Source organism: Amblyomma maculatum, chromosome 1 (assembly GCF_055883805.1).
Source record: "Amblyomma maculatum isolate TAMU_Amacu chromosome 1, ASM5588380v1, whole genome shotgun sequence".
NCBI lineage: Eukaryota > Metazoa > Arthropoda > Arachnida > Ixodida > Ixodidae > Amblyomma > Amblyomma maculatum.
The window spans coordinates 163,505,943-163,516,655 of record NC_139344.1 but is presented as its reverse complement, the minus strand read 5'-3'; positions in this window follow the sequence as shown (position 1 = coordinate 163,516,655).

Here is a 10,713-nt window from a genome sequence, read left to right as displayed (position 1 = left end):
GCAGCCATGAAATTAGGAGACGCCTACTTCTGGGAAAGAGAGCAATGGTTAGCCTTGACCGCCTGGTAAAGAGCAGAGACATTAGTCTGCCAAGCAAGATCCGTATAACTCGTGCTATGGTCTTTCCAGTTGTGATGTATGGATGCGAGAGTTGGCTGTGAAAAAGGCTGACCGCCGAAGGAATTGACGCTCTCTCTCTCTCTCTATATATATATATATATATATTTATATATATATATATATATATATATATATATATATATATATATATATATATATATATATATATATATATATATATATATATATATATATATATATCTTGTGTGGCTCCTTATGTTTGGTGCCACCGCCTCATCTGTGGCGGCGTATTGGGTCGTTGGGGTCCTTGGTTGGCCTCTCGGGCCAGTGGGGTCATCTGGTCGATCGTGTCTCTCGTAGTATCTTGTGGTCGTGTTGGTGGCGTTTCGGGTCATTGGGGTCATTTGGCTGCATTAACATTTCGTCCTGTTTGTGGTCGGAGCGGAGGACGCGGCGCGGTGGGAGAACGGCGAGATCGCTTCGGGTTTAGCAGGCTGGGGAACAAGGCAATGCCTCCGAGGAACCCGCTGCCGACGACGCAAGCAGACACAGAGCGCCGATGCTCTGAGCCAAGCTGAGGAAGGATGATGAGCACACCCCGCACCTCCACCGAAATGTTACGGAGCGGGAAGCCGATGAAAACAGAAAAAAAAAATAATTGAGAAACGATGTCCGATGATGATGAGACGAGTTTAATGAATAGCGGCGGGCCTAGCGCGAGCACTCCTGCCCGCGCCACTGGCCGCTTCTTCTTCTTCGTCCGTATATATTTTTCAGCATGCAACCTCTATCTTAGAGGTATACACAGATCGAAGTTTTTAAATTTTCATTTTTGTATTCGGTCAGAACAATCCGGAAGAGAAATGAGGAGAAGGTGGAAAGGAGGGTATCATATTGGATTGGAGTGACTTGCTGCAGGATGAGCGCATTTTTGTGACCTTAATACACGGTAATAAATCTTTTCACTATTGTAAGCTACACACTACCTTAAATTCAATCATAAAATAAAATTGTAGTAATGATCAACATTTTGCCATCTGTGTGTTTTTCCATGAATAATACAGACAGCACTGCGGTGATGCTAGGGCCACCGGTGTTACCCTACTGTTTGAACGTTGCAACGGACATTTTGTCTGTGTAGGACGGTATAAGTTTGCGAGGCCTGTCAGCACAAATATATTAGCAGGGATTTACGCGGCTGCTACAGTAAGTACCAATGCGACAGCAAGCAGTGTATGGTGCTGTGTCCCGTCAAAATGGCCGAAGTGGGTATTCGATGCGACTACGGTGATTATTGCCCAGCAGCGATAGCAGGATCACCGATCTCGGTAAGTTGTCCAGTGATGCAGCAGTGGTCTGTTTTCCAGACTATGTGTTCTACTTTGCTTGTCGTATGCAAAAGCTGGGTGTCCTATAGAATAAAAAATTAGCTGTGGTTTAGCTTGCGGTTAAACCTGGCGTTATGCGAGAGCAGTCTTCATGGCTAAGCATAGGTTCGGCTTGAAAGTAAATACATGGCTTTTGCACATAGTAGTTTACTCTATGGTTTCAGCTTTATTTATGCCATAGGCGAATCACTTCACGTATGAGTACCCCTTGCCTCTCGTCGTTGACCATCCTCATTCATGTGTAGAATATTTCTAGTGGTATGACATCGTCTCTACGTCGATTTGATAGTGTTTTTCATTGACCATGAATCTTGGAATTTTCTACATCTTCCTAAAGTAATGCGCGCGATTTTATATGCCTCGTAATAGTGTCGTAATTTTGTTTCCTCATTGTTTTTGTACAGGAAGGGCACGCCGCCGTCACAACGTTCGAATCAACCTTCTGTCCTAACAACTCGCTGTTGTCGTTCGCCTATATCAACTACCGAGCTATCTGTATTCTTCTTCTTCTTCTTCTTCTTCTTCTTCTTCTTCTTCTTCTTCTTCTTCTTCTTCTTCTTCTTCTTCTTCTTCTTCTTCTTCTTCTTCTTCTTCTTCTTCTTCTTCTTCTTCTTCTTCTTCTTCTTCTTCTTCTTCTTCTTCTTCTTCTTCTTCTTCTTCTTCTTCTTCTTCTTCTTCTTCTTCTTCTTCTTCTTCTTCTTCTTCTTCTTCTTCTTCTTCTTCTTCTTCTTCCTATACTTCCTCTTTTTCTTTTACTTCTTCTTCGGATAGGCACGGAATGTGCGGTGAAATAGCGAGACTGTGGAAAATGTAGCACTCTCTGCAAAACGTTAAACTTTAGAGTTTCTTTGTGCTATATTTATTTTTCGCCAGCAATTGGCGGACTTATCCTGCGTAAAAGTGTTGTGTGTTTTGGTTTCATTTGCGTGCGCAGTTTCGTTGACACAAACTGAAACGTTGTGAGGCGATGAGTTTCACCCCTCATATTTTGACTGATGTGTTTTGCGGTGCTACATGCATGTATTGCTCTGGGTGAAAGGCGTCGGCCGGCATCAGACTCTTACTGACACCGCAGTCACGCACTATCGCTTGACAAGGAAAGGAAACTCTTTGTTCGCTCTACGTCTCATGTGTCGCATTACGCGCTCGCCGCGTCTGCCTCGGCTTTCTCGCTTTTTCAGGGTTCATTCGAGAAAAGGGACTAAAGTGAACTGACAGATTTTTATAGGCGCGCCACTTTGCCTAACAACCTAGTGCACGAAAGCAAAACAAAAGGGTGGCTTCCTATGCTGCTTCCCGAATAACAATAGCAGAGACTGCACGCACATGTCAGTGGCTTGTTATATTTTTGTAGAAAATGCGCGCATTCAGCTCGTATGTCATGAGGCACAGGCATGAGCCCGAAGCCTTGGGCTCGTAATCTGGTCACAGTCGCCCATAGCGTTGGGAGCCCAATCTGCTCGCTATGGCTCACTGTCATGAACTGAGTCTTTATGTAGTCCCGATGTATGTGCTTGACGCAAAGTGCATCGTGCCTGCATGTGGCTTGGAAATTATTCTGCGATGAAGCAGGCGAATGCGGCTCTCCCGCTCCAAAATTGAAGCCTGTTTTTCGAAAGCACATGCTTCGTTTTTCGAAAGCACTAGTTGATGTTACCACCTGCCTGGTTCTCCAACTAAAATCAGCTAAAGGCTTCGTCTCGACGGTGCGCCTAATTTTTACAAATGAATAGCGGCATTTGCCTCTTAATCATGCGTGAACTTTAGACGGACGTCAACTGCCTTTAGGATCGAGGCACCGAACAACCCGCCATCTCTCTCTTCTCCGTGTATACATTTTTTTTTTTAGGATCATATACTGCAGTATTACCCGCTCTACCCTTTCGTTATCTTTTTCACTCATTTTGAAGTGACTACCTTCCAGCGGTATGGAAGGCAACGCGTGCCGCTCTCTCTGCCACAAAAAAATGGGAGTGTGGTGTGGAAATCAGATGTTTTCGTTGTTGTTTTTTTAATTTAATATTTACTTAATGTTGTTATTCTGGTATTATGTGTATCTCTTCATTGTTTCTATTCCTTTATTTTCCGGCTTCTGAATACCAGGGACAAAGTTTTCTCAGTGCGGCCGGCATTGCAAAACAAGTTTTAGACTTCTGATATAAAGCGTCAAAACAGTAATGATATGTAACGCAGTGCTATAAAAATAGCGTGCAAATAGAATTTCAACTTCATTGTTTTTGTATACGTGTATAACATTGACCAAAATCAAGAATCTGGTTCTCTTTAGATTTTGAAAATTCTAATTACAGGCTGTGCTACCGACAGTAATGCAAGTTATAGCACCTCAAGTATAAGTATACATGAAGCTGTCTTAGATACACGGAGACATCGAAGCTAAAGTCATCGCTCTAAAAAGCAGGAGCGTCAAACAGGCCGACTTATTATATCAGTTTGCTTATCTACAACCAAGCCTTCCCACCCATCACCGTTTTCAAAAACGCTGATTCTGGTTCACAAACTTATCAGGCCTCAAAAATGAATTTCAAGTGGCAGGATTTCAATCCGAGTGAAGTGCTTTTTGTCGCTCCTGGAAACAAATTGTCTGATCAAATGACTACCACAGATTGTTCTGCGGAAAACGATTTAGAATCCCCAATACAATTTATCTTAGAAATAGTTTATGGGTTACTTGACGTTTACTTGTTAGATATTTATTTTGTGTTTTGAATAAAGTATGTTTTCTATTTTTTATTAGCTGGGCATTAATTTGCTTTAAAATATTGTCACATGGTGGTGACAATGCCGTTGGCAATAAATGAGGAGATGATCTTCGCAGGAATAAACTGTTTATTGGGCTGAGTTGCGCCCTCAATTCAACTGAACAACTCGGCGGTGGCGATAGCAGCAAACGCGCTCTCTGGTCGTCGAATTACGAATGCCCGTTGCACCCGTCAACGCTGAATTTAAAGGTAGTGCGGAAACATCTAGATAAAGCCGCAAACCATGACTAGCGCAATCTAGAAAAATGCAGAAACATAATCGAGTGGCCGGAATCTTCGAGACGTATCTCGGCGCGTCTTTCGTGACAAAGAAACTGATAAAGCTGTGTCTCGTGACAACGAGCATGACCAAACAAAGAATACAAAATTAATCTGCGCGCTGCAATCACACTAATAAGGCCGCATTCCAGCGGCTGTAACAAATAGAATTGTATGGTATGTGGCAATATGTAGGAATGCATGATATTCTAGGTATTTATTTGTATGCGTCAAGTTCCTGCGTGTGCCGAATAAGTTCATCATTCCAACTGAAGCCCATAGGCTGCTGTATACATACGTGCGCTGTATATTTTCGAATAAGGAAGGTTACAGAACCCTAGACCAAGGAATGCATCGTTAGCGCGGTCTTTCTTTAATTTTGGGCGCTAATCATATTTATTAGAGAGGATGAACTTGACATACAGTTTGCCGCAGATCGGTTGTGAACCATTTCCTACGCATGTTCCATGCGATACTTCAAGTCAAATGTGATAGCTTTGCATCAGATATGTGGAGGTTGTGAGTTCGGATCCCATGCAGGTAGAGTGGGCTAAATTTCTTTCAAAGCTTAAATTTAAAGCCCTGCAGTAATAATGCAGAGTAAATTCTAAGTTATAAGGTTGTAAGATGAATATCGGTAGATACACAGAAATGTTTAAAATGTATACATTCAACAAAGGACACACTGTTAGGGTTTGAAGAATAACCTTCGCATTAATAGTTCGTGCGTGACCTATAAAAGTATCGTGAGCTATACTATAGATTTCAGCATGGTTAAAGATTATGCATAACCTCTAAATTAGAAGCATACAAATAAAAAACATGCATACCTTTAATGAAGGTGACCACCCCCGCCGGGGTGGCGCAGTGGTTACGGCGCTCGACTACTGTTCCCAAGTTTGCGGGATCGAATCTCGGCCTCGGCGGCAGCTTTTCAGTGGAGGTGAAAAGCAAGACTCCCGTGTGCTGTGCGATGTCAGTGCACGATAAAGAACCCCAGGTGGTCGAAATTTCCGGAGTCCTCCACCACGGCGTCTCTCATAGTCTGAGTTGCTTTGGGACGTTAAACCCCACAAACAAACAACAACAGTGAAGGTGACCAGAAGAGTGCACCGATTACCTTATGTCAGCAGACACGTTGTTTCTTTTGTGTAAGAATGACACACATCACCATTTGTTCAAATTTGTTGCTCAAATTGTACAATCACAAAGCAGACCAGGACTGCCGCATGTTCATAAGAATAACTCCTTGTGATTAGGCTGTTTGGGCCACCTTACTAGTTAAGGTAAAAGTGCATCACCGCACCCGATAATACATCTTCTGAACGCTTGTCTAAAACACACTGATGCATACACTGCGTTTATTCACAAATTATGGGGGATGGACTCCAGGCAGAACATGCAGTCAGGCCAACGTCCCTCGTACTTTGTCAGCCTCCTCTTCTAACACACAGTCGCTTCCACTTCTTTCGCATCAGTCGGTGAGTAGCGCGTGATAATTTCCCCCCTTGTATACGAAGGTCGTCCTCGAGCAAGTCAGGTTGTACGACGCACGAAGCGCTTAAGACAAGCTACATGAGCTAGTGGAGTGGTGCGGGAGCGGCGATTGTGGGCTGTAACTTTGGCGATCACATAGTTCCCTTCGCTTAACGTACTTAGCACCAGGAACGGCCAGTGTACCTGAACAAATATTTCTGGAGCAAGCCTCGCTTACGTAAAACTGTCCAAAGCCACGTGAAACTGCAGGAGCATATGTGGCCTCAACGTGGCTTTTGTCACAGCGTTTTAATGCGAAAGTATTACTCCACTATGTTCTTAGATTTCTGTTTGCAGACCGTGTCCGCAGACTGCGTCCACAGGCCGCGTCTGCAGACCGCGCCCGCAAAATTGTGTCCGCCGCAGTTGCGAGTAATTGAGAAGTGGTAGAGGTTAATGAGTGGTGTTAATCGGTAGAGGATGACGTAATGTCGGTGTCGAAAAAGTAATTAGGCAAAAGGTAATTAGGTAAATAATTACAGGCAAAAGATGTAAAAGTTGTCCGCAGCATGTGAGTAATTGAGAAGTGGTAGAGGTTAATGAGTGGTGTCAATCGATAGAGGGTGACGTAATGTTACGTCCAAAATAATCATTAGGCTAATAAGGTAATTAGGTAAATAATTAGAGGCAAAACACGCAAAAACGTTCCGCAGCAGTGGTGAGTAATTGAGAAGCCGTAGAGGTTAATGAGTGGGGTCAATCGATGGAGGGTAACATACTGTTGTGTGCGAAAAAACAATTAGGCCAATAAGGTTTTAGGCAATTATTTAGACGCAAAAAACGAAAAAGTAAAGGCGAAAATGGTTTTATTAGCCAATGGCATGGCGCCACATTTGAACGTATCAAATACTAAAAATTAATTAAACAATCAATTACAGTGACGTCAAGGATGTGACATCGCTCAACCTGAAGTCGAGCCAAAAAAGGACGTAGGAAGAGAGTGGCGCGTAATTTCAAAGTACCAAAGACTAAAGTAGTTAATTAAGGTAGTTAATTAGGGTGACGTCAAGCATTTGACGTCAAGCATTTGACGTCAAGCAACTGGAAGTAGAGCCGAAGAAGGGCATAGGAAGGGATTGGCGCGCAATTTGAAAGTACCAAAAACAAAAATTGGTAAACAATTGAAGTGGATTAATGTGACTTCAAGGATGTGACATCACGCAACTGGAAGTAGAGCCGAAAAAGGGCATAGGAAGGGATTGGCGTGTAATTTGAAAGTACCAAAGGCTAAAATAAATAAACAAGAAGTGAATTAGTGTGACGTCGAGGATGTGATGTCACGCAACCAGAAGTAGAGTTGAAAAAGGGCATAGGAAGAGATTGGCGCGCAATTTGAAAGTACCAAATACTAAAATGGGTAAATAAGAAGTGAAATAAGCCACTAGAAGCAACTAGAAGCAGCCAAAAGCAACCAGAAGCAACCAAAAGCGGCATCCGTGCTTTCGCATTACTCCTATGCAGATTCTGCAGTGCTCTTTAATTATTTTTTAGTGGAGCTGTGATGACATAGTGCTTAAGAGGGCCAGGCGACGAGCTTCTTCAGCAGGACATACCACCTGATAGACAGAAGGGTTGTCGTGAGGTGAGAAGAGAAACTTGGTGTCTAAAAACGACGGGGTATCCTAACGTAGAGCAAATAGAACGGGGAATACCCGGTGATCTCATGCTTTGCAGTGCTGTACGCGTATGTCACGAATGATAACACGGTGTTCCAGTTCCGGTGATCCGATGCGACATACATGGACAGCATGGGGGTGAGGGTGTGGTTTGTGCCCCCAGTAAAACCGTTGGTCTGCGGGTGGTTAGATGCGGAGTATCGGTAGTTGGAGCCTCACAGCCGAAGTAATTCCTCTACCGATACCAGCAGTGAACTGCCTCTGCCGTCGCTGATAATAGCACGGGAAGGAGAACAACCAAGTGCAGCACAAACGACGGTATATCACTGGCCTTGGTGGATACGAGCGCTGAAGTCTCCGCATATCTTGTCAAATAATCCCCATAGACTATAGTCCAGCGGCGTCCTTCTGAAGACAATTGGGAAATGGGCCGAGCAAGTCGACGCCAACTTTTTCAAAAGACCCCGATGGTGTCTTTAACGGTGGCAGAAGATCTGCAGGAGAAGTGTTGCCAGACTTGAGGCGGTGACATTGGTCACAGCTGGAAACATATTGTTTTGGGGTATTATACATTTTTGGCGAGTAAAACCGCTAGCGAAATCTGTGCAATGTCTACGGGAGAACCCAAGGTGACCCGATGCAATGTCGTCGTGCATGGCATGCAGCACATAATTGCGGAGATTTTGCGGGACAACCAAAAGCACGAATGCACCATCCGCCGAGTAATTCTCCTTGTGCAGGAGTCCATCTTGCATGACAAACGGTGTAGAACGTGCTCTTGTGTTGGCCGCCGCAACAAAAGGTTTCAACGTGAGGTCATTTTGTTGCTCTCGACGGAAGGTCTCCGTGTTTGGAAATGGCATGAAAAGCGAGGCGTGACAGTATTATGAAGGGTTAATGGTTTTTGGATTGATACGAATTACGTGTCGCGAGCGGAAGAAACTAAACACGAAGGTCCATCAGCAAGACCACAGGCATCCGTCTAGTCGGCGGCTAGGAAGGATTTATTTGGACATTTCGAGAGCTGGATACACAGTGAACAAACGCTACCTGGAACGCCTACGGACACACGTAACACCTGGCCGCATTCAAAGAAGGACGAAAGCTAATGTGTGCCCTACAGTAAATTATAAAGTGTCCTGTATTCACCCTTTCAATATAGCTAGATGCGGCGTATAATTTCACTATTTCCTCCGTGCTACAAATAACATAAAATCAGTGACTATTTAATTCTTGCTGTATGCGCACACTATAGGATGTTTCGTTTTTCTTTCTACATTTGCATGTTCTTCATTTTTTTTTAAATGCCAAATATACGTCAGTGCGGCTGGTGCAGGTGGACTGTGAACTATACCATACAGTCGATATTATGTCCGTGTAGAGAATAATGATTACACGACTCAATAAGTAAAGTTAACTATTCAACTTGTGATTTTTATATCAGGTTGTAATGTTTTATTGCAAAATCAAAGGTCTTCGACATGGAAGGTGAGCTCATTTTGTGATTTTTTTAAAGCGGTGATGTAGTTTAAAAACTGAGCCACTGAAACCGCGTGCTTGTAACCTCATTCATTTTTCCCGAATTGCATATTTATAAAATAACGTCGCTGCGCGCGCGACGTTGACATTGCTACATTAAATTCATTACCATTTAATACATGTCTTCAGTCATTACAAAAGAAATCGGAGCAATCCAATTTGAGAGGGACGCACGATAGTGTCTCTGTCCATTCTTTCCGGGTCGGTCACAATACATTGATGCATGTTCGGAACTAGCTTTCTGCTGTGTAAGGAATACAGAACCACGTAAACATTCGTGACGCTTCATGTTTAGTAGCGTCTCAAACGACAATGCGAAAAATGAAAACATTTTTTACCGAATGACCAGTTTTGTTTCCACAGGGTGTCTATATTGAGACGTCTACGAGGCGTTTCAGGTAACCTGAGGCAAGGCTTTAATAAGTACCACATCGGACACGAGTAACCCGCATATTACCTGCAGTCATGCGCCGAAAATAGTATATATTTAAAATCTACTGAATTGCTAGCCCATATGTCATGATATTTTTAGTCAAATATTTAGGGGAATCCTCCAAGGTGGAGTAGATTTGTAATAAGGGAGTAATTGCTCATTGACATCCAGGACGACCCCCAGCCCAGAACGAGTTTTTCTTTACCTACGAGTTTCTGAGAAAACTGTATAGATTTCCTTTGTAGCCGTATGGCTGCGCTTGGGTGGAAGTCAATGAGTAATTACTTCCTTATTACAGGTGATCAAAATTTCAAAATTTATTTTTCAAATTTACTTTCGAGATAAATGCCTTCTGTTAAACTGTAGAGGAGGTTCAGAAAGAGCTTATCCTGGTTTTTGCGGCAACTTGCGACTTATCCACCAGGTAATATTCACCAGCTGATGGAGCATGCTTTTTGTCCCCAGACCTTCGGGTGTTTCAGGCAATTGGCTTGCATCACTACCTCCAAGTTTTTTTCGCTCACTTACATCCCTGAACGTTATGTAGCTGGCGCACTCCCTACATGGCTCCTTTTTTTTTCTAGGGGGGGCGGGGTAGGGAGGGGGGTGGGGGTCGGCGTGCTAAGAAAAATCTCCAAAACATGAGAAAAGAAGCTCTGTAGTGTGCTCATGCGCAACCATATTGTTCCTTTCCGGACCGGGTTTTAAACGCACGAGGTGCGCTCGCTGGCCCTTCCCAAGTAAGCGGCAGCCGCTCCCTTCGACTCTTTGTAAAACGATACAAAAATATAAGCGGAGGCTACATTGGATTATGCGACGGCATGTTGACTTCTTTGCTCTCCTTTCCTTTCTCGTTTTGCACGACGACTGATTAAAAGCTGCTTGTCAGTCGTCATTGATGACCTGAGCTTCCACCTATCGCAGACAACTGCACGACCTTTCCATACGCGCGGCCCAATACGATTACACCCTTTCAAAACGATGCTGACATCAGCCCCTCACTTCGAGACGACCGACTTGCATGCTTCATTCGTTCAAAACTTAATGGGCAGAGCTACAATCCGCGGTGCAAGATTGCAATC